Consider the following 24,404-nt stretch of genomic DNA (forward strand, 5'->3'; position numbering starts at 1 on the left):
GGAGGTCATATGAGGAGAGACTGAGGGATTTGGGGTTGTTTTCGCTGGAAAGAAGGAGGCTAAGAGGGGATCTTATTGAAACATATAAGATGATTAAAGGTTTAGATAGGGTGGATAGTGATAGCCTTTTTCCTCGGATGGAGAATGCTAGCACGAGGGGGCATGGCTTTAAATTAAGGGGTGGTAGTTATAGGACGGATGTCAGGGGTAGGTTCTTTACCCAGAGGGTGGTGAGGGATTGGAATGCCCTGCCTGCTGTGGTTGTAAATGCGCCTAGTTTGGGGGCGTTTAAGAGATCTATGGATAGGTTTATGGACGAAAAGGGATTGGTTTAGATTAGTGGGTCAGTGTTTTTTTTAAAAAAACTGGTCGGCGCAACATCGTGGGCCCAAGGGCCTGTTCTGCGCTGTAATGTTCTATGTTCTATGTTAAATATTGAAATCAGCTCAGCACTGATTTCTGGCGTGGTGCTGATGATGCTAAAAATCTTGGCCCCAGAGATGCATGGGCATGTCAACAGGGAGCCCACAAAACAGCCTCCACTGATTCTCTTGGCCCACTGTACGCAACGAGCTGGGAGAATCACCCACCCCCCTGCCATATTTCTATGATTAGATGAGAAGGGCACACATTTTGCTCTGTCCTCTTTTGATAGCTACAGATTTTTTTTTGATTGAAGAGGATATACTTGTCAAATGAGCAAGTACTTAACTGTATAGTCGCTGTGATCAGAAAAGAGCCAATAGGACAGATTTTGATTTATTTATTATTGTCCTAAGTAGGCTGACTGCAGTGAAGTTACTGTGAAAATCTAGTCGCCACATTCTGAGACCTGGTCAGGTACACTGAGGGAGAATTTAGCATGGCCAATGCACCAAATCAGCACATCTTTCAGACTGTGGGAGGAAATCGGAGCAACCAGAGGAAACCCACTCAGACACAGAGAAAAGACAGTGATTCAAGTCGGGAATTAAACCCAGGTCCCTGAGGTAGCAGTGCCAATCACTGAGTCTGCCATACCGTCCCAGATTATCAAAAAAATGGTTAGCTTAATTACATGCAACCAATTTACACACACACACACACACACACACACATACACTCACAGTCCACACACACATGCAAATACAGATTACAGAATGGCAAAGAATAGGTTGGCCAAATTAAAGACCATTAAAAATTTTACAGTCTGTCACCTGGTGACTCAACTAGCTTCATGCTGAACTTGATGGTCTTCATGCATCCAATTTAACAATATAGATAACTTAAGTTAGTTGTTTTTCAAGAGATAGGAGTGGTGGGTAGGATTATTAAATAAATCCCTGAAGCAGCAGGATATCCCTGAATGATCACAGTATGCAAACAGAGCTGGAAACTTACCAGGTGGGCTGGAGAAATAAAAATGAGGCAGGAGGGTCCCCACTTAGGTCTTCTCCCTAAACTGCTTTACTTCAGTTCTGCTAAGAAAACATCAGCTTAAGGTATACAGAGGGTTGGCTTATCATGTGATCTTCTTTCTCCAGCTACCAGGGATTCAAAAACAAAATACATTGTCCATATATTCAAAAGGTGACTTTAGTGGTTCATGCCTGCGAGTTAATTTAGCCAGGGTCCCACTGCCCAAGTGATTAGTCTTAATGGTTCATCTCCAACAGTTGGATATCTCTGGTGATCACCATGGTGCATCTCCTATCTTATTAGCAAGGTGAGTCATTCACAATCCCTTAAAGCCATTAGATGGGATTTTCTAGTCCTGCCTGCTGCTAAAATAGTCTGGGCGAGACTGGAAAATCCCAGCCATTGTCTTTAATGGGCTTTGCAAGCAGACTGACTCCACTCCAATTAATTAAGATATGGAATATTTGTAATGCTAACTGGGATTATCCATCTTCTGCTGTGAGTTCAAGTCAGTCTGTATTGTCCGTTTTAAAAGTTCAATTCAGGATTCCAGCTGCTGGATTAAAAATCAGTATTTGGCCAAAACCACATCATTATTATGTATTCTGGCACTACCACTAAGCACAAAATACTTAGAAGGCAGTAATATCATTGGTCATATCAGTATTGCCCACATCAACATTTGTAAACTAAAATTTAATAACCTACAATAACAAATTAGCACTGGTCTAAACTGTGCTTATAATGGATTAGTTAAGTGAACTAGTTAAATGCATTTACTTGGAGCCATGTTTAGAAAATAATTTCCTTTGTACATGGGACTAATATTATAATTGATTAAAAATAGCACTACAAGATAATCTTGTTTCTTACCAGCCATTGTACATTCTACACATCATCCAAGTTTTTGTTTACATTGTACATGCTTCTAACATGTCTCTTCAACTTTGATTACAAATATGTTATGCAATGTAGGCATGACATTTGATAAGCAGTCATGAGATATGATCACTACTTGACTTATGGTTCCAAACATAACTGGGTTATATCTTCAGCATTTGAATTATCTCCTTGTGGGATATAAATCATAACTTTTGACTTTCATCATGTTAATCCTTGATAGTTCAGTAGGTGTACAGCAAATAATGTATCTCATGTTGCAATTCCAGTGCATTGGCAGTCCAAGGGCATATATGATTTACGTACAGGCAGATCACTGCTCCCAACTAGTACAATTTTAATATTTAGATTACACCAGTAGTTGTGTCTGCTTTCCCAAAATATGACTCTGAAATTCAACCCAAGTCCATAAAACTCCCAGGATGCCCAGACGAATTTTCTGAATTTGCTCTGACACTGCACTGGAGTTGAACATTCTTTTGGCAGGAGTTTAAGCGGAGTGAGACAACAAGTGTGAGGGGAGTGTGGCAAGGTGGAGGATGCATCGTCTCAGACTTTAACCCATTTAACTGCTATCTCACACTGCATCTGACAAAGCGCAGCTGCTTCCAGCAGCCAATCATCCATATTTGTTTGTCGTTATTGCTGAATGCCTCTCTCTTTTATGAAAAGTGCTGAACAACTAAAGATTTAAAAGATAGCAGCACCCATAATGAAACAACTTCACTCAACTTTACTTCAACAAGCACAAGCACAGACACTGCATGACATGTACTTTAGAGTATAGAAGGGAGAGTTCTGCGCTGGGTTATGTTGCAATATATCTCCAGGTTAGGTCAGCCACTTCACCTCTGCTTAAGGGCATCTCCAGCTCGTTCAACGAAAGCTCTGGTTTGTATGAGGTCCTCATTATAACAGCACTTAGCATCTGTGCATCGGTCACAGCCCCTAGTCATGAGCCAATTGTAGAGGCAATACCCCTTGTTTCCCAGGAACCAGCCTGCCACATGCTGGTTAGGTAAAAGAGAAGGCAGATTAAGGTTGGCACAGTATAAAGGCATCAAAACTACTGCCAGCAAACTAGGCACAGACCTACATTATTCACTGTCTGTGTTCACAAAGCAGTTGAGCTTTCAGGGACCAGAACCACTTCCTGCTACCAAACATGGGGGATTAAGGCTGGGGACAATGCAAGACAATGTAAATGCACACAATGATACCTTGTACTCGGGAAATAATAGTGATGGGAAAATTCAAAAGCTCTTTCCTCTTGATCATCAACTTGCATTTGGAAGGTCAGATATTAGCTGTTTCCTTGTGAAGGAAGTAGTCATCACCTGCTGATGGCTGGTTTAATATGTTAACATGGGTTAAATTGTCAAGTACTCCAGCATGCTTTGTTGCTGCATTTTAGCTGGCAAACATGAAGGAAGCAGTGGGAAATCTTGATCTTGTTCTTTGGAAACTTTGAAGCAGCTTGGCTATAATTCCTATGTTAAGAAGTAATTATTACCTGGGAAAAGCCTGTAGACTCACACACTTGACTTGGGATTTGATTTTCACCAAGTACTGAGTACTTTGCTAATCTAGTCTTACACATTCCAGAGGGCCACAGACTGTACTTTCAGGCAAATGAACAGCTGAAGCTGTGCATCAGTTAGTTAATGCAGATGCGATCATTCACACTAGAGCAGGGATGTGTACTTGCAGCCCAAGGTGGATGAATAACATAAAGATAGAGCTTCCTTCTCTTTTAAGAACATAAGAACATAAGAAATAGGAGCAGGAGTAGGCCATCTAGCCCTTCGAGCCTGCCCCGCCATTCAATAAGATCATGGCTGATCTGTCGTGGCTCAGTTCCACTTTCCCGCCCTCTCCCCATAACCCTTAATCCCCTCTCTTATCAAGAACCCATCAACCCGCTTCTTAAAAATATTTAGCGAGGCAGCCTCCACCACTTCAACGGGCAGAGAATTCCAGAGATTCACCACCCTTTGAGTGAAGAAGTTCCTCCTCAACTCCGTTCTAAACCGCCTCCCCTTTATCTTGAGGCTGTGCCCCCTAGTCCTACTGTCTTTTTTGAGCGGGAAGAGTCTCTCCACCTCTATCCTATCCATCCCATTCATCATCTTATACGTCTCAATGAGATCTCCCCTCATTCTTCTAAACTCTAACGAGTACAAGCCTAGTTTATTCAGCCTCTCCTCATAGCTCAATCCCCTCAACTCCGGTATCAGCCTAGTAAACCTCCTCTGCACTCCCTCCAGGGCCAAAATATCCTTGCGCAGGTGCGGCGCCCAAAACTGCACACAGTACTCCAGCTGCGGCCTCACCAATGCCCTATACAGCTGCAGCAAGACCTCCCTACTTTTTGAATGTTAGATTAATCTTGGGACAGTTGAAAAGGGGTGGCATGGTGACACAGTGGTTGGCACTGCTGCCTCACAGCGCCAGGGACCCAGGTTCGATTCCTGGCTTGGGTCACTGTCTGTATGGAGTTTGGACATTCTCCCCACGTCTGCGTGGATTTCCTCCAGGTGCTCCGGTTTCCTCCCACAGTCCAAAGATGTGCGGGTTAGGTGGATTAGCCATGCTAAGTTGCCCCTTAGTGTCAGGGAGATTAGCTCGGGTAAATGCATGGGGGAATGGGGATAGGACCTGTGTGGGATTGTGGTCAATGCAGACTCGATAGGCCAAATGGCCTCCTTCTGCACTGTAGGATTCTATGATTCTATGAAAATCATAGCCAAGCAGCCAGTTAAAAGATTTAGAGCTGATTGTTCTGAGCCTTAGGACCAGGTTGTACTTTTTTTGTGTTCATGTGGGTATCACTGGTGAGACTGGCATTTCCTTATTGTCCTCATCTTCTCTAACTGTTGCAGTCAGTGTGATGAAGGTCCACCCACAGTACCTGCGTCTCATTTAACATACATAATATGTTTGGATAAGAGAAATAGCTTTATTTGTCAACATCTACATTAAAGTTTGTCATGTGAAACAACTCAAGCTGGTATCATATGAAAGTCATATTGCAGGAGCAACCCAACCCATTGTGACAAGAACCATAGGAAAATTAATTTCTCAGCTTTCAATGGTCTTGTGGATAAAAAACTGACAAATATTACTTGTCACCTGTTGCAGCCTGGGTGAGGAGAGTCACCATATCTCTCACAAATAGCGTTTTGTGTGCCCTGGTGCATGTCTCCAATTTCTGCTGCGCAAGTGACTCAGGGACATGGCTACCTAACCTGCTGAAGCACTCTTTTCTCATACATTGCTCCTCTGTCATTTTGAGAGAATGATGTGGAGATGCCAGTGTTGGACTGGGATAAACACAGTAAGAAGTTTCACAACACCAGGTTAAAGTCCAACAGGTTCATTTGGCAGCAAAAGCCACTAGCTTTTGGAGCACCGCTCCTTCGTCAGGTAAGCAGGAGTACTGTTCACAAACAGGGAGTATAAAGACACAAACTCAATTTACAAAATAATGGCTGGAATGCGAGTCTTTATAGGTAATCAAGTCATAAAGGTACACACAATGTGAGTTGAGGGAGGGTTAAGTGGTTTTTACTATCAAATAGACCTGTTGGACTTAAACCTAGTGTTGTGAGACTTCTTTCTATTTTGAAATAAGACATCCTGTTGCAAAATAAGCCAAAAGCCACAAATCCTCCTTTGTCATGTGTTAGGGCCTAAAAAGATTTGTGCTGCCATGTTGGTTTCTGCTGTTTCCGGTTCACTGGCAATCCAAGCAATATTGCCATTTTTTCTAGTACCACTGCAACCACTGAAGTGACATAGCAAATTGCAGCCAAAATGCAACTAACCAACAGCTATTCAGTATGACAAACTTTTCAAATTCAACCAAACAACCAAAAATTGGCACCAAAATCTCCAGTCACCAAGAATGATTACGCTGAGACTTGGCTTAATGGAAACGGAGATCCCGTTAAATATAAAAGCAAAATACTGTGGATGCTGGAATCTGAAACAAAAGCAGAAAATGCTGGAAAGTCTCAGCAGGTCTGACAGCATCTGTGGAGCGAGGAACTTCTTGAGTTGGATGACCCTTTGTCAAAGCTCAATGTACACCACTGATGGAGGTTAATCAAGAAAATGACAGATACACGAAGGCACTAATTAACCAATTAAACTTATGGGCTTTGAACTAATCCCTTTAAATATACTTGCTTCCACTTCCTTGCTAAAGGTTTGCACCATGTTTTTCGAAACAGGCTTAAGAATGAGTGAAGAAAATACTCCGACGCACCGATTTCCTAAAAGGTCCTACTACATGTGCAGCACCCTATTACATCTATTTACATTAGGCAGTGTTAATTTCAGTTAGATAGTGTTAATTTTGGGTAGCCACCTGGTTTGTATTAACCAATTTGGTGACTGCCATATTTGGAGTGTACTTCTGATGCATGACTTCCCACTATGTAATTGGTTAAGTTTAACCCGTCTGAAGCATGGCCAGAACACAAATGCCTACATTCAAAAGCTATTGCGTTCTAAGTCAGTTTTCATCACCACATAATGTATCTCTTCAGTGGAGAGCTACAAATCAAAGTCTCAGTTTCCTTTTCTTCCAGTTTACGTCTTAAAAGGCTCTCAGTGGACCACTGTGAATGTTACAATCAGTTTCTCATTATGGGAATTCCTTTTGGAATTCCAATGCAATCCAATTCAGTCAATTTCTTTAACAGTCCCTCAGTGAAAATGAAAAATCGGATGCTTCTCATTGTATATTCTGCAATAATTATATTTTCCATTATTGCTCACATAATATTTTAATGCTTATCTAATTATATTTTATTACCGATACTGTAATTGATAGGCTTTTACTTCATGCTTGGTGGTTCTCACGTCATTCATTTCATCTTGTTTTATCATGCATTACTCATTAATGGATCTGTTAATAGAATTATAGTCCAAAACATTTATCATTTCAAAGCAATTTAAACGTGTCAAAGTTTACAGCGATTCATTTTGATATGTAGCATCATGTTTACATGTCACTGAAACACTTCAAAGCCAAAATTATAAACACAGTGAGGACATATCATTTAGTTCAGATTAGATACTTCACTTCAAGTAAGGACCACAGAGAACATTTGAATTATAACCCTTTCTCAATCCACATCATACATACAAGAAAGTGCATACCGTAATATTACAAATGCCAACCAGCAACCCACTATGTGATTCCGCTCCAGTTGGAAGGGGGCATTAACTGTAAACGTGGTGGCGCTCAGCTCAGACTGATTTAAATCCAAAGCTAAATGGAGTTGGGGTTTTGGGTTGGAGGCAAGGTTTATACATCATAACCCCCTCCCACATTCTTCCCACAGGGAACAGTGGTGTGGTGAGGATGGAAGGGAATGACATTATATATGTTAAGTTTACCCTAAAAAGTGACAAATATAGAATCCTGGTGACAGCAAGACATAACAAGAAACACACAGAGGAAGAGAAAGCAATAGAGATATCACAAAGGCAGATTAAGAGAACACAGTTGCCTATTTCGACATTATGGCATAAATTATTTTAAAGATCTTATTCATCACATTTTTCAAAGACTAAGATGCAAAAGGAAACCTCATTACTGAACTCCTTATTCTCTTTTCTATGATAATTTTCAGCACTGAAACCTCAAAGGAGCATTGTCTTCATGAATAAAAATTGACAAATTTTATTTTTTGTAACTTAGTTAGAATGTCACAAATCGTATCAAACCACATTACTAAAACCTAATGACACTGCAACTTCCTTCAGAAAAGAAAACATTTGAAAACACTTTTCCATGATGATTGAGCTAAGAAGACTATAATGGCAGAAAGCAGTTTTGTTTTATTCAAAATACCATGAAAATCCTGTACTTAAAAGTAGCTACGATCATACAGGCAATAACTGAAGGAACATAAATTGGAACTGAAATTCAAAGTGTTTGAACTTGACCCCTCTGAATTTATTCATGATTTTCAAAATTGCCCAGATATGGCTCAGTTTAAATTCAGCAAAAATGATAAAGTTAATCCCTTTTGTTAATTGCTTTTTCTCAAATACCATACACCACTGATGGGGTTAATCGAGGAAATGACAGGTACACAAAGACAATAATTACCCAAATAAACTTATTTGGATTGAACTAATTTTCAAAACAGTAAAATGACACAGTTATGGGAAGTACATTTTGATCTTTAATATTAAAGTAGGAGATATGGGGGAAAATGAGAATACTCTTTGTGGCTTCACATGTAGCACGCAAATCAGAATTAGTGATTGTGCAAAGTTAGTGGGAAGGAAATGGTGTTTGTTGCTGCAGTGGAAGGAGGAAGAATGAGCAGTGTGTGTGTTTATCATGTGAACAGTGCAGCCTTCTGCAGGCATGTGAAAAACATGATGGAGGAAAGAAGCCAGTGATGAAGGAGAAAAGGATTGATGCCATGAGTTATTGAGAGAATGGAAGGAAAGTCACATCACTTTTGTGGGATAATTGAAGCATTTCTTACACTGAATCTAGGTTCTAAAAGTGATGCTTCTAAAGCTGACAATTTTAGTAATTCCTCTCCTGTCACCTTGGTGTGCTGCGACCCTCCAGCACTGGCTAGAAAGAGAACAAGTGTCCTCACTCTCCAGTAGAATCTATGGAAACGTCTCAAGGGAACCCGGGCCTTACAATTCATTTTGAAGCAATTTCCTTTTCGAGCAATGAAATGGAGTAATCTTGTAGGGAAAAATGAATTCAAGTTATAATAGGTCTCTGTCTGACCTGCTGGAAAATGCACTCCAGCAGAGGACAGGTTTCAATATCCATTGATAAACACATCCATGGGGCTTTGAAGTTTTTTTAAAAAATGCAGCTATAAAAGGGGATGTTAAAATATCACAGACCAGGGCAACAAGAAGTTTCGCACTCACCCATTTAAAACCAACCAAGGTGCAGTTTGGCTAGGTTCACTGAGGATCATTATAGAACTTCAACAGTCACAGGCCAATGTGTATACATGTAAACGTGGCCCTCTTGATTTTATGCAATCTTTACTGCTTTCATTTTCCATGCTGTCACTGACTGCTTTGAAATGTCATTAAAATCTGAATCTGAAGGAGTTAAGAGAAGTTCACCGTAAGCCCCTTCCCCATGTGAGCTGGAATTCCAGTTCATATCGAAGTAAAGAGAGCAGGAACTACCCCAACCCAATCTCTGAAAGCTTGCCAGACTCCCTTCTACTCTCCATCTTAACTCCAGCATCTCCATCTCCCATATTTATCCTATCCTTCTCTCCCTCTCCATTCTCTCTCTTATTCTATCCCTTCCTCTGTCCAGGAAATGGATCAATTATCTCTTCCATACTTCAACCATGGCAGTTGGTATTAATTTACTGCTTTTCCCAGTGATAGAAGTGTCACTACTTACCTGAAAAAAATGTGAAAAATGAATTTTCCAGTCTTTGCCAAATATTCAAAGAAAAAACAAAGACTCTTAAGTCCTCATAGGATGAGCACACGTAACTTTTTAACCTTCTACTTCATTTGATGCCTGTCAGTATGCTGGGAAACATGCAAGCTGCTCATAGTCAGCATACATTAAAATTATTTAAACCTTTCTCTTTTTTTGGGTAAAATATGCTGTCAGAACATTGACTTTGAGTCAGTTGGGGCCTTTAAGTTTATAAAAAAATTGCAGGTATAAAAGGCATACATGGTAATTCAGTTCAGTAAATTTCATCGTGTTATTGTGAAATTTGTAATTTTAAATTTTATTTCATTTAAAATGTATTTTGAAAATCTCAGAATTCCTCTTGGCTAAAAGCTCCCTTTTTAATAGTGATGTTAAACTACAAAACGCCTCTCAGAGCTGTTTGTCTCATTGGTTGCCTCCCAATACTACTGAATGCCTTAGTTCCCTCAACATAATTTAAACTATTCTCCATTCATTTAAAATTAATAGGATTAAAATATAACTGATATTTTGCAATTTGAAGCAAAGCAGACCCTTCTCCCGCCACAGTTCACACAGAGAGGCAAATTAACTGCTTAGTGTTTTTATGCATCTAAATTTTTAAACACATTTAAATAGAAATCAGGTTGAGAATTGGATTAAAATGATTGATTTGTTATTTCACCAACTATGTACACTTTTCAAAAATAACTGAAGACTGCAACCCACATTAAGTTGTCCTGTAACTTTTTCCTTGGGATTTAAATTGAAAATTGAGTACCGAACTATGTTGCTTTTCACGACATAGGCTAAAATGACTGCACAAAAAACATCTTGAAAATGTGCAACGTCAACACATACACCGTCCCAAATTGTATACTACTTTCTAAGTATACAACTGTGTTGGAATGGAATATTTTGTTGATGTCTGAATTATTTTATTGTCCTTCAATTTAAAATAGGTTATTTTAAACTGCCAATACTTTAAATGAGTGCTATTCATTCCTTAAGTGTTAATTTGTTGAGTGCCATGCCAGAGACAGGAGCACTGATATATCAACAACATCTTAATTACCAAGAGTTGGCGCCTTACAAAATATTTCTTGGTTTCTATTTGCACAGTAGCCCAATTATATCTGTCAGGATGTTATTTGAAATCTTGTCTGGCTGGTTTTTAATAAATATTTTCGCCTTCTAATCTCATAAGAATTCACTGCTGAGAATCACGCGCAATGAACCACTTTTAGATCAATGCTCAACCATTGACATGTATGGTTGAAAACTGTCCATAATTGGTCAGTTTATTTAATCTGCCCACAGAACTACATAAGAGCAATACTGCAGCTTTAACCAAATACATCTCTAAATGATGGGGTCAGGCTCCTGAAATGGAGTGCATTTACCCAAATGCATATCACATTTGCACCTAACACTTGACATGATATTTTAAAGAGCAGACCAGCTATCTAACAAAGGAAGGCAGGCAGCGTGCTGAAGCTGAAGAGCCAATAGGAGACCCTTCAGTACTGAAACTGATGTTTCCACCTCTTTAACTGTGATTATCCCTCTCTCCACACACTTTTGTACCTATAAAGGTTCGTATTCCAACCATTCTTCATATATCAATCTGCAATTATCTTGCAATTGTGTCTTTGCCTATATATGTATCATGTTTGTGAACTAACTTGCACTCATCTGATGAAGGAGCAGCGCTCCAAAAGCTCATGATTCCAAATAAACCAATTGGATTTCAACCTGGTATTGTGAGACTTCTTACTGTGTCCACCGCCAAAGGCATTGCTGTCAATGTAGGAGAGAGAGAGAAAAGGAGCACTTCAAGATGAAGGCACCCTCCAAGAACACTCCAACAACTCAAAAATAAAAAGAGGTGCCAGCCATTAAGCATTATCATGGAGGGTGAGCCTCTCCACAGTGAAACCTGCGGCCACAGGCAGAGGTTTAAAAAAAAAAGGTGGGGCCTGAAGCACTCCAATCTGTTGAAAGATGGTCGCCCCCGTTCATTGGCTGTGTTTCAGCCTCAACTGTGGGGAAGGCTGATGGGTAAATGGAAAATTTCAGTTGGCATCTGCACAGTAGCCTTTGTAAGCATGAACCCCCGGCCCCACTTTGACTGGTTGAAAATGGCCCAAAGGCAGGAACATGTCCACTGGTGTTGGAAATAGTGGGCACATTCACTTCCAGTCCCACTTTCACACCTGTCTAAAAAAAAAATCAATCCTGTATCCTGTTGAATCTGTAAGGAAGCACACAAGTGCCAGTCTCTCAAGACTATTTGTTTCATTTTCTGTTCTGTAAAACATACATTTTGAAAGGCCTCTTGGTTTTTATTTTAACCTCAAATGAATTAACTCTCGATTATGTTTATTGCAAATTATCAACTCTTCTCACTTCTGTAAATAGTGCCATCTACAAGTAAAACCTGTTCAACATTTTAGTGTAAAGCCTGACTTGGCTGACAAGAACCATCTTCTGAAGAGAGATGGAGGGTAATGTCTTTGTGATACACAATAACAATGAAAAGGGACATGAAAGACATCCAAGGAGGCATAGTTTTCCTCAGTTACAGTATGTCATTTGTGACTTTGGAAAGAGCCTTTTCTGAACCATGACAAGATAAAATATCTAATTGGAGGGATTGAAACCAGAAGTTACCAGAAAAATGGGCAAAAATTTGGTGACGACATTTGGACAAGAAAATGGGGATTTGTAACAGATAGCGCATTGCAAAGAAGGAGGAGCCAAGTGTTGTTTAAAGAGAATGATGACTCTCTTTAAAATGGGAGGCAGTAGCTGAAGTGAGAACCATTAAGGAAAGGTGCAAAGGCACCATATCGCAGGATCTCAATCTTTGTTTCAAAGTCCATGATCTCACTGAACTTACTATTGGAGGTGATGGTGGAGGAGGCAAGATGGGGAGTTTAAGATGACAGTTAGCACTAAAAAAAGAAGTCAAGTGTCGTTTTTGCATTCAATTATCTTTGAATAGTGGACAATGGAAACGAGATGATAGCCCACTAATGCTTTCAGTGACCTAGCTGTTGTAGCAAACATGTTCAATAAAGGTATCCAAGTCATGGTCCCTTGGACTGAAGAGGGCAGGGATAAGGGGTATACACCAAGGCAACAATTAGAGTGGCAAAAGTAATCATTCTAGCTAGGACAAATACAAAGATGGCAAAGAGCATATAATTATCTGAATTAATAGTTGCCAGACCACCAGGATGAATTAACAGCCAAGAAGTAGATAGCTAGGAATTTGTGAGTGCACAGATAAATTTTTCCAAGTTTGATAACAAAAAGAAGTGAGTTTAGGAAGAGCCGGAGTGTGGCTGGAAACTGATCCAAAGACTTGTTCAGAGATGATTTTACCAGTGATAGAAACACCAGAAACAGCAAGGCCACATTACAAAAATCAGTGAAGAAGCAAATTACTGCGGATGCTGGAATCTGAAACCAAAAGAGAAAACGCTGGAAAATCTCAGCAGGTCTGGCAGCATCCACAAGGAGAGAAAAGAGCTGATGCTTCGAGTCCAGTTGGTCCTTTGTCAAAGCTTTGACAAAGGGTCATCTGCACTGAAATCAGTATTGCTGGCTGCTCTCTTTACAAATGTTTCAGTTGTTGTTGTGCCTTTTTTATTCTTTTCATTCACTTTATATTGGACAAAGTTCATTTCATCTTCATTTTTTTCAAATAGGCTGCACACTATTGGCTCACAATGATAGCACATGATGTGCAGAATAAAGTCATGCTGCAGAAAACCATCTGAAAATTACACTACCCAGTAAGTGAGGGCCATGGGGTAATTAATGAAGACTCCCAGTAATTTGGAATCCCCAATTATGACTATTTGTCCTAAAGGAAAGGCTGGCATTCCTGCTGCCTTGTTTTTACAATGGAAGGCGTTTCCTCTTTCAAGCATTGCAGTGATTACTTCTTGAATGCATACTGCCAGTCTAATTGTTTCCTGAGTGGCTCTGAAGGACCCCGTAGGACACAATCTTCCTGCTGTTGTAGCCTTTAATTACATTAGAAGGAGCTCCTTCATCGCCACAAGAGGCCGAATGGCCTCCTTTACGTTGCAAGGATCTATATGCAACTCGGATCAAGATACTAGATACAAATAATTATACAGCTGAATGCACAATTCAATGGTAGCCTGTCTCATCTAGTTGCAAAGACAGATCTGCTTTGACATATGCAAGATGTGGAGATGCCGGCGTTGGACTGGGGTAAACACAATAAGAAGTTTGACAACACCAGGTTTAAGTCCAACCGATTTATTTGATAGTAAACTCACAAGCTTTCGGGGTTTGTCCCTTTGTCAGGTGAATGGAGAGTTCTGGCCTCAGACAGAGCATATAACATCACTGATAGTGTTGTATGGTGGTGCTGTTATATGCCCTGTCTGAGGCCAGAACTCTCCATTCACCTGACGAAGGGACAAACCCCGAAAGCTTGCGAGTTTACTATCAAATAAATCGGTTGGACTTAAACCTGATGTTGTCAGCCTTCATGTTGATACATGCAAGTACAGGATCTGGGACAGTGATGGGTTTGGCTAACACACTCAAAAGGATGTTGTGTCTGTATTTCTTGAATCATTACATATTAATCTTCCTCATATCAAGTAAAGCCGTGGGAGTCATGGAGCTAAAAGAAATATCTAACCACTGCATTAAGCAAGGTTTAAGGACAAAGCCAGCAATGACTGGCTATAATGAAGCAAAGTATTGTTGGAAGATTTAAAACATGAAGTTACAACAATGGGAGAATATCCAAGAAAACCAAATGGATCAGGAAAATAAGGAGTTAACATTATTTTTGCCACCATGCCACCAATTTTAATAGATCAGGTTCTGAAACTACTATTAAGCATGTGCAATTTAAAATCCATTTCTACTATGCACACGGTGGGTACAATCCAATAGACGCAAAATTCAACATCCCCCAACTGTAGAAGTAGATTTCAAACAAGGCTGCGCATGCTGAAAGGTGCAGCTTTGTTATATTCAAATTACTTGGTAAAATTGGATTTCCTGGAAATCAGGCATGCATGATTTTCTGACTTGAGAGGACGGTTTACAAAATCACAGCAAGTGATGTCACAAAATTTGGCTTTGGGCAAGGTTTATTAATCACGTAATAGCTGTTACTCTGACAGTTGACGTTTATCAATCTGTTCCATGTTTTGTATAATCTGATCAACAGAGCTCAGAAGTGAGTAATGTGCAATGACCAGTTTAATGCAGACCGTCCTGGTTAAAACCAAATTGGTTTCAGCATTAAAGCAAACAGGGAGTGCTGAAAAAACTCAGCAGGTCTGGCAGCATCTGTTGGGAGAGAGAGAATCTGTTTCAGCATTAGGTCTGCTCTATTGTGAACTGTGTGTCTCCAGCCTTTTGTTACAAATATGAGGCCTGGATTAGTGAGATTAATCTAAACGTTTTTAAATCCTTTCAAATACAAAATATGTTAAACTTGTTGTACCGGCTTCAAAAGCATCTGTCAACAACCAATTTAATAAGTTCTAATTGCTCCCTCTGTTAAAACTTATTCAATTCGTCACTGCAAACACATGGATGTGGAAATGTTAACATTAGCTATATATTAATTACAGTTTGGGAAATAATATATTTGCTGGTGTACTATTTCAAAGACACTTTAAACGTTGCAAGCAGTCTTAACTCCAGAAGTTTCATTTTCTTGAATGGATTTGTCACAAGGGTTTCTTATTTTTGTAACCTTCAGCTATACAAAAATAGCAGTCACAATGTCAGCTGAAACAAAAATGCTTGAATTTAACCTTATTCAAAGCAAGGCTGTTGTGGACAAGATTTAACAGTTGAACTCCTATAATAGAAATGCACTCGTGGGAATGCCGGGTAACACAAAGAGAAGCACAGCACAAATGGAAGGCACAGTATGCACTTGTTTATGATGCCAAATGTACTGTTGTTACAGCTTGAACTGCCTCAAGCTGTGGAAATCCCTGTGCAAATGAAGAAATCCCAACTATTTTCTCTTTCCAGTTGTGTATGGGATTTAACAGATTACAGGTTTTTGCAGCAGTCACACTATTATCAAGCGTTTCGGTCCTTCATACAAAATGTACTCTTGTTGTGTGCTTTTTTCAATTACTAAGTCATGAAATCTCCGACAGCTCTTACTGAACCATTCCTTCATAAGGCAAAGCAAGTATGCTTAATGTTTGCGTACAATGTCCTTCATCAGAATTGGCATTGTAAGCAGAGAACAAACATTTAGGATGGCATGCCTGCAACGTCTATCAAGTCATTGTTATCATACAAGCATGAGTAGATAAAATCTGAATGAACATGAACATTCTGGTACATTTCATACATCACCAACAATTATTGTGAATATTTCTTAGATCAGCTGTAGCAAATACGTAGCCGACCCACCATTCTGCAGTTCCCATGCATAATCAATTTGAAATTCTTGGAACAGAAAAAGGAAATTCTTCATCGTGTTGTATACTGCCACTTCGGAAGACTAATTTTAAACTTTCTAAATATTTTCACTCATATAGGGTTAGGTAATCATGTATTCTATTTCACTTGTTCACAAATTATTTTATGTAAATTTTTACTTTGTTTTCCAAAGTTTAACAGATAATTGTGAAATTCATTTTTAAAACAAATTTTGAAAATGTTATTGAAGTGACTAAATTTCCCCTGCCGCTTGTTAAAATGTTCAACAAAATTCTATGGACCATAATGTGAATGCAACTAATGTATTTTTCAAAACTGAATTATGACTAGGAGCAGGCTCTCCTTCAAATACTCTGTATTAGCATAAAGCTCTTCCCCTGAGCAAGTATGGGAATAGCAATGTTCATTTGACATGAAGTAGTGGCAGGATGCAGGTTAGATTACTGCATTTCCCCGAGTTTCTATACCCACCTGCACTGGTGTAAGAGACATCGATGGTTTTCAACATGGAAAATAGGTTGGGTGGGCTTCATTGTTCTTGGAAGCTTGCTAGAAGGACACTGATGAGGATAGGTCTTGTGAAGATAGAAGTTTTTGATCTGAGGTGGTTAGTCGACAACTATGGGGAAATTAGTGAAATAAAGCAAAGGAAAACAGTGTCATCCATGTCAAAGCAGTGCGAATGTGGGCCTGCCCAGACACCACAATGAGTGTTTGATCATTACTACATAACTTTAAGTAGTAAGAGCTATTTGCGATGGCTTTGATCATCACACTGAAGCCTCTGTGTGCACATAGTTTTAAAATAGATAAGGCTGCCAAGATTTGATGTTTAATACTGCAAGGTACACTTAATAAATATTTACCTTAAGACTGCTGTAAAATCAATTTTCCTCTATCTGTATGCAACCAGATAAAAAGACCAGGAGATTCATGAACAGATTGTTTTCTTCCTCCTGTTGTTTGCTTCCTCTGGAGATGTGTTGCAATTTATAGTGCTGCAAATGTAAAATCCCTCTGAAAGTTGCGCTCAGTTCTGCAACTGTGCTTCATGCTTCTGAGTGAGAAAACATTTCCGTATGAATGAATTCATTATATGTTGGAAAATGGGTGTTGGCAACACAGTCTAAGAATCTACAATTGGGCAGATGTTATGGACGGGTGTAGCGTGCAGGATTAACCTTCGAGTCACCAGTCAAAGCACGTTTTATGTTAACTAAATGGGATTTAAAAGAAAAATTGGCAAGGCACTCTACTATATTTGTTGGAGATGAAAATAATTAGCTGTGTACTCTGTTACAATTCTAAAACAGACCAAATTAAATGATACCATAGTACTCCATCTCTTACTAGTCCTTTTGGACCTCTCTACAGCATCTGACATGGTCAAGCATACCACCATCTTCCAGTGCTTCACTTCCAAATTCCAGCTGAATGGGAAAGTCCCACTTGTAAGAATTCAGTCATCGCAAGAGAACCTCTTCTCACCCCCAACCCCCCCATGCCATGAACTTGAGAATCCCCCAAGGATCAGTCTTCAGCTTTCCCACTTACATTCTGTCCCTTAGCAACATTATTTTAGTGCCATATTCTATATATCTGTAGATGTCGCACAAATCTAGCTCTCCACTACTGAGTGGTCATCCATCCCACACTCTCCCCAGCCATCCCCGAGCTCACCCTCATAAAATGGGTTGGTGCGCTGCTGATTTTGGCACTTACCCACCATTTTTGAATGAACAATTAAGGGTCAATTAGGCTTGTAATAAAGCCAACTGACCCTGATAATATGTTGCCCATTCCATAAAATGTTTGATGGGAGCAGGAAACCTGCTTTTTCAAAAAATCTCAAATGATTAAAGGGAGGGAAAAAAAGAGGGAGTCAACCTTTGTGGGCTGCCCTTTGCCGACTGCAGAGCAGCTCTGCTTAGGTTGAAAACCCTCTTCCTTCCTACTGCTCCCTCCCTTAATCCTTTCCCTGAATGAGTAGATGGTTATAATAACACACCGCTGGGAAAGAGGAGGAAAAATGGGAACAAGGGACATGAAGGAAGAAATGAGAAAGCAGGAGCTAAAGGGAAAAGGTGGCTGAGTGGAATATAGGAAAGAAGTGAAGGAAGAGGAAAAGTGGCAGACAGCCATCCACTTCTGATAGTCAAACTCAATTTATTTCAGCAACATAATGACTCAGGAAATAAAGAAGATTAAAAAAAAGCACACAACAATCACACTGTTGTGCAGCTGGCAGAGAAAGTGCTTTAATGTTCTGTTTGGAGGCTGGGAGGAGGCAAGTACACACAACTCTCAAGTGGTTGGCATCAGTGACTGAGAGGGATAGAAGTTGTGTCGCTGGGGAGGAAATGATACCAAACTGTTCTTCGACAATGTGGCATGTTTTTTTATCAAAGCTCAGTGGACCCTTATTAGGGAGCATCACATCCCCAATTCATCAAGAGCACTGTCATACTGTATTCAGTCATGTTTATTTTAATTCTCCTTGAATGCTATTCATTGCACAACACAAAGAACTGTTCAGCGATGCAACCTGTTTGATGCATTGAAATCCTTTCTTATAAATGTTTGCTCATTGGCATAAACAATATATTTCAAAGCATATTTTGCACCCATTTCACTTGACTGCCTTATCTGCAAATTTAACAGAAGTTATACAGCTGGAAAAGATGTTCAAGTATGACTTAAAATTGTAGTTGTGGACAATATGGTGCTCTGAAAATGTACAGTTTTAGGACCAGCTGCACATTAAATATTCCTTGCTTTCTAAAACTGATTCTTGATTAAATTATTTTCTTTCCTTTTTAAGAAAGCCGAAGCATTTTCATTCACTAGGTTAGTTTGTACAAATAATAGACTTAGAATTATTCTGTGCTTTTGTACATTGAAATAAACTTGCACCATGAAGCAAAACAAAAAAGATGAGGATTTCCAAGCATTTCACTCCTCCACCTGTTTTTGGAGGTGTTAAAGGCACCATGTAAATGCAAGTTGTTCACTCTAAGACAATGAAAATATATACATGAAACTACAATTAACTACAGTTGTTTGACATTTTTAAAACATTGTTGGCAATTCTGCTTTTTAATGCCACCAATTTCTGAATGACTGCAAAAACAATACAAGATAATAAAAGGATCTTTCTCAAAATGTTGCTAACAGAATACAATCCAATCACACACTCACACACACACACACATCTTCACACAGTGGACAAAAAGGTTGCTTCTATAGTTCATTTGCAATGTTATTACCAGTAATCTGATAGTTTATCAGGTCTTAACTGACATTGACCAGGAAGATAGAATTCACAACATCAGACAAGAGTTGTCTCAATTGCATTGTCTGCCACAGGAATGGTGAAATAGTAATCTTGGAGGTGACTTTATGCACATGCTAGATATTTTGCCAAATAATCTTCAAAGGAACCTTTTGTATACATATGACTTCCAAAAGTGTCACAAAAGGCAATTTAATTAACTGATGACTTTTTTGGGAGCCCTTTTGAAAAAGGAAATGAGATCTACAATCAATAGCATTCGCAGTTTTATGTTTTACTTTTACAACAATCATCCAAATGCAGTGGCATTCTTTCGCACAGTCATTCAAAAGATCCTTTGATTATCTTGTATAATAAATACAGTCACTCCTATGTTGACTTAATCTTAAAAAGAGCATGATTAAGAGTTGGCTGGCATGATGGCATAATGGTTAGCATTGCTACCTCACAGCACAGGGACTCAGGTTCAATTCCAGTTTTGGGTAACTGCCCGCGTGGAGTTTGCCCATTCTCCTCATGTCTCTGTGGGTTTCCTCTGGGTGCTCTGGTTTGTTCCCACAGTCCAAAGTGGTTCAGGTTAGGTGAACTGACCATTCTAAATTGTCCTTTAGTGTCCCCAAATGTATAGGTTAGGGATTAGCGGGATAAAATATGTGGAGTTGCAGGGAAAGGACTTGGGTGGAATGCTCTGTTGGAAAATCGATTCCAACTCGATGGGCTGAATGGCCTCCTTCTGCACTAAAGGGATTCTATGAAGAGACATTTTAATGTATCAAATAGCACAAAATATGTTAAATTACAGAGGAAGATGGGCTCAGGGGAATCAGATGAAGTGTTTCCAGGAACTGAGATCCTGAGTCCCTAGAGTCAGAACTGGGAAAAAAATCTAGTGATTTGTGAACATTGGAGGGGCACAAGGAGCAAGGTACAGACAGGCAATTAGATCAGTCAGAATATGACAGCAGCTTCGAAGCATCAGACTCACCAACTTTTACAGGTGCACCATAAAAAGCATTCTTTCCGGTTGTGCCACAGCTTAGTATGGCTCCTGCTCTATCCAAGATCACAAGAAACTACAAAGGGCTGTGAATGAATCCCAGTCCATCACTCAAACCAGCGTCCCCTCCATTGACACTGTTTACACTTTCCACTGTCTCGGAAAAGCAGACGGCGTAATCAAGGGCCCTGCTTCCATCAGGGAAAAGATACAAAAGTCAGAGATCCTGTATCAGCTAACTCAACTACAGCTTCTTCCCTACTGTCATCAAACTTTTGAATGGACCTACCTCATAATAAGTTAATCTTTTTCTACACCCTAGCTATTACTGTAACATTACATTCTGCACTCTCTTCTTTCCTTCTCTATGAATGTAATGCTTTGTCTGTCTGGTGCTTAAGAAACAATATATTGTATATTAATCCATGTGACAACAACAAATCAAATCAAAATCAAAAGAAAGAGACAACCATGTGAGCATATTGGGAAAGTAGCTTCCATCATTAAAGTGCAGGATGTTCAATGCAGGACTGGAGGATCAGACATTTAGCAAAACCATTTGAAAGCCTCCTTCTTCAAATTGCTTTCCATTGTTCCATTGCACCTTGGCCAGAATCCTGCCCCCACCTTTGTGGTCTTGTCTGGATTGATCCCTGGGTTCCAGCCATAACTTCCAACGCAAAAGACATAGACAAAATGAAAAACAAAGGAAATGGCATAATAGAGAAGGAACCGCAAAAATAAACAAATTCTGAGAGACACAGGCAATTTTGGTCAGGCAATGATAGAAAGTGCGAATGAAAGGGCGAGACACTCTACAAAAAAGATTGCACAAGCAGGGAATGTTCGTAAACTTAACAAAATTGTTGCATGGAACGTGTTAAGTTTTCTACAGGTTGACAAGTTAATATGTATTTGTTCTGATTGTTAAAATGATCATCCCTACATTGTCGAATTATGTGGAACTTACTTGACTTGATCTCTACTCCCTCTAAATTTAACAGTCTCCCAAAATCCTGTATTTTTCACTCTTATCTTGACTATCTCTCAATCTTTATGTATTGCTGCAGTGTGCTAAATAATCCCTTCTTTTGTTATAAAACACCCAAGGTGTACAAGCTGTAGAATTTATGTTGTTATTGTCACATGCCTGCGTTCAGGAAAGAGCCTTTCAAGAATCCAAAAACAATATCCTCTGTTAGTCATGTTTTGTTAGCCATCACTTCACAATAAATGTATTTCAGATTTTAAAATTGATTTTATTCTGCTGCGCTTGAGGTTCATTTTGAATTCTAAGGCTGAGTCGGAGGGCAAACACAATCATGGTAAAGCTGGTGCTTTATGGATTATGTTTCAAAATCCATTCTGTATCACAAAAGATGGAAGACAACAACATCAAGCAGCATTTATCCATTTGGAGGCTATTAACACTGAAGGACATTCTCAAAATCAGTGTGCAGTTAATAAAACAGATCATTAACTTTAAATGTTCACCATAGCCACATTTTACCATTGCACTGCTGTATCAATCAATTTGTTTACTTTCTTTTTACACGTAATTTGAAATAAGTACGTCAGCTGCTTTAGCCTGTGAGACCAACGATTTGTGTTTAATGCTACACCAAACTGATGAGTATATGGCAGGTTATTGAAATGCCAAGTGATTCCAGATCTTAAAGGCCATTGTTAACTTTTCTGAAACTATTCAGGAAGAATGCGGCTGTATAGGGCATTGGTGAGGCCGCAGCTGGAGTACCGTGTGCAGTTTTGGGCGCCGTACTTACGCAAGGATATTTTGGCCTTGGAGGGAGTGCAGAGGAGGTTTACTAGGCTGATGCCGGAGTTGAGGGGGTTGAGCTATGAGGAGAGGCTGAATAGATTAGGCTTGTACTCGTTAGAGTTTAGAAGAATGAGGGGAGATCTCATTGAGACGTATAAGATGATGAATGGGATGGATAGGATAGAGGTGGAGAGACTCTTCCCGCTCAGAAAGGATAGTAGGACTAGGGGGCATAGCCTCAAGATAAAGGTTTAGAACAGAGTTGAGGAGGAACTTCTTCACTCAAAGGGTGGTGAATCTCTGGAATTCTCTGCCCGTTGAAGTGGTGGAGGCTGCCTCGCTAGATATTTTTAAGACGCGGGTTGATGGGTTTTTGGTAAGAGAGGGGATTAAGGGTTATGGGGAGAGGGCAGGAATGTGGAACTGAGCCACGACAGATCAGCCATGATCTTATTGAATGGCGGGGCAGGCTCGAAGGGCTAGTTGGCCTACTCCTGCTCCTATTTCTTATGTTCTTATGTTCTTAAAACTCCTGAATAAAGCTGGCACAATTTAATTGTGTAAATCTGCCCATCCTTTGGGAGGGAAGGGTACCTTCAAGAGGTAATGCCAACTCGTCACCAGTAAATTTAGCAACATTTCAAGCAAGTGCTTATAAAGACTGAGCATTGGCACTGCAATCTAATTTTGGCTAAGCAAGGTAGGTTTATTCCACAAAAAGCAACTGAAACGAGCCAAAGTTACTTCAGTGATTTTTTTTATCAGATTTACTCACTGGTGCCTTTTGGATTTTTCATTTACCACCTTTAAGTGGTTATAGAGTATAAACTGGAATCCAAAGTCATATCTTACAACTATCTCTCAGCCTGTGTAGTTTCCTGGCAATGCACCTGAATAGACTAGTATCTTCAATCATCCTTTCTCAGCTCTTCAACATCACAATGCAGATCTATCTCTTTAGTAGTATCTGGGTGTCGACAATCTGTCACAGCTTTGCAGTGCAGTTAGCCACCAAACCAGAAGAAGCTATGAAATGAAACAAGAAGTCTCAATGAAAGCTTCAAGTAAACAGAACTGAAGACACTCTAGAATGTGAATACAATGTAAATGGAAAAATGGGAATTACTAGTTTATTAGATATAAACCCGTACTTGAAAACATAAATTACAAACACAAACATGGGTTGAAGGGAAAATAACATTACACCAGACATGTTTCTTTATTTTTCATAAACCTATGATTGATTCACTCATTTAATTTGTAATGCACACTGTCTCATTTAGATGTTGACATTTAAAATGGGTCATGGGAAATACCACTGTAGTGCTATTTTCCACTTCTCATTTATTTTGCTATTGGGGAGCAAGAGCAGAGAGCAAGGAAGAAAAAAATAAGAGAAGCAACTTAGTGGACACTGGATATAGCACTGGTAAAAGGTCAAAGCAGCTGTTTTGCAAACAACTGGAAGGGGGCACAGAATAGGTATAGTACATTTGCAAACTAGCACAAAATAATAAAGCAAAAACAGGGGTAAGCTGGAGTCATGGGGGAAACAGAATGGCCAGGGGAGAGATGAAGAGAGCAAGTGGGTGAGACAAAAGAGACAAGGGGAGAAAAGAAATGGGAGAGATGGAAGGGCAGAGCGCTGGGACAGATGGGGTGGGATGGAAGGGGTGGGGACTGGGAGAAGAATGGACAGGGTCAGAGAGAGAAAGGGGGCAGAGAGAGACAGGGCAGGGCCGGCCACAGAAAGGCCAAGAGGACATACTAAAGAAATGATTCAGAAATTTAGATGGAAAAAGTGATAGCTGTTCCGTTGGGAAGGGTTTAAATCATGCCAAAACTGGCATTCTGGTGAATCAAATAACTAGGGCTATATAAGGATTCAGGTGTGGAAATCTTGAAAGTTAAAAGAGAAAGGACAAAGCAAGATAGCAATATTGGTAATGATAACCAGAATCACAAAAAGGGACAGAATGTACCAACATAAAACAATACCTGCAAAGAGAATCGGGGAGGGAAAATAGGAAAAAGTCAAAATTAAAGGCTCTTTATCAGAATATAACAGCATGCATAACAAGATAGATGAATTGATAGCAACGGCTGTTTTGCAAATAAC

The 24,404-nt window shown here is 39.6% G+C and overlaps 1 protein-coding gene across 7 annotated transcripts in view; it reads right to left on the reverse strand.

Annotated features, from left to right (window-relative positions):
• Positions 1-24,404, reverse strand: part of chl1b (cell adhesion molecule L1-like b) — a 742,190-nt gene that overhangs the window by 504,940 nt on the left and 212,846 nt on the right. For 5 of the 7 annotated variants that reach the window (XM_080183774.1, XM_080183766.1, XM_080183736.1 and 2 more), the window contains exon 1: positions 17,083-17,281. The exons of the other annotated variants lie outside the window; for them this stretch is intronic. The gene's annotated coding sequence lies outside the window, so the exon portion shown is untranslated. Of the gene's footprint in view, positions 1-17,082; positions 17,282-24,404 lie in introns of those variants that run through there. 7 annotated transcript variants of the gene reach the window in all.

This window comes from Carcharhinus amblyrhynchos, chromosome 3 (genome assembly GCF_965287045.1).
Source record: "Carcharhinus amblyrhynchos chromosome 3, sCarAmb.v2.hapA, whole genome shotgun sequence".
NCBI lineage: Eukaryota > Metazoa > Chordata > Chondrichthyes > Carcharhiniformes > Carcharhinidae > Carcharhinus > Carcharhinus amblyrhynchos.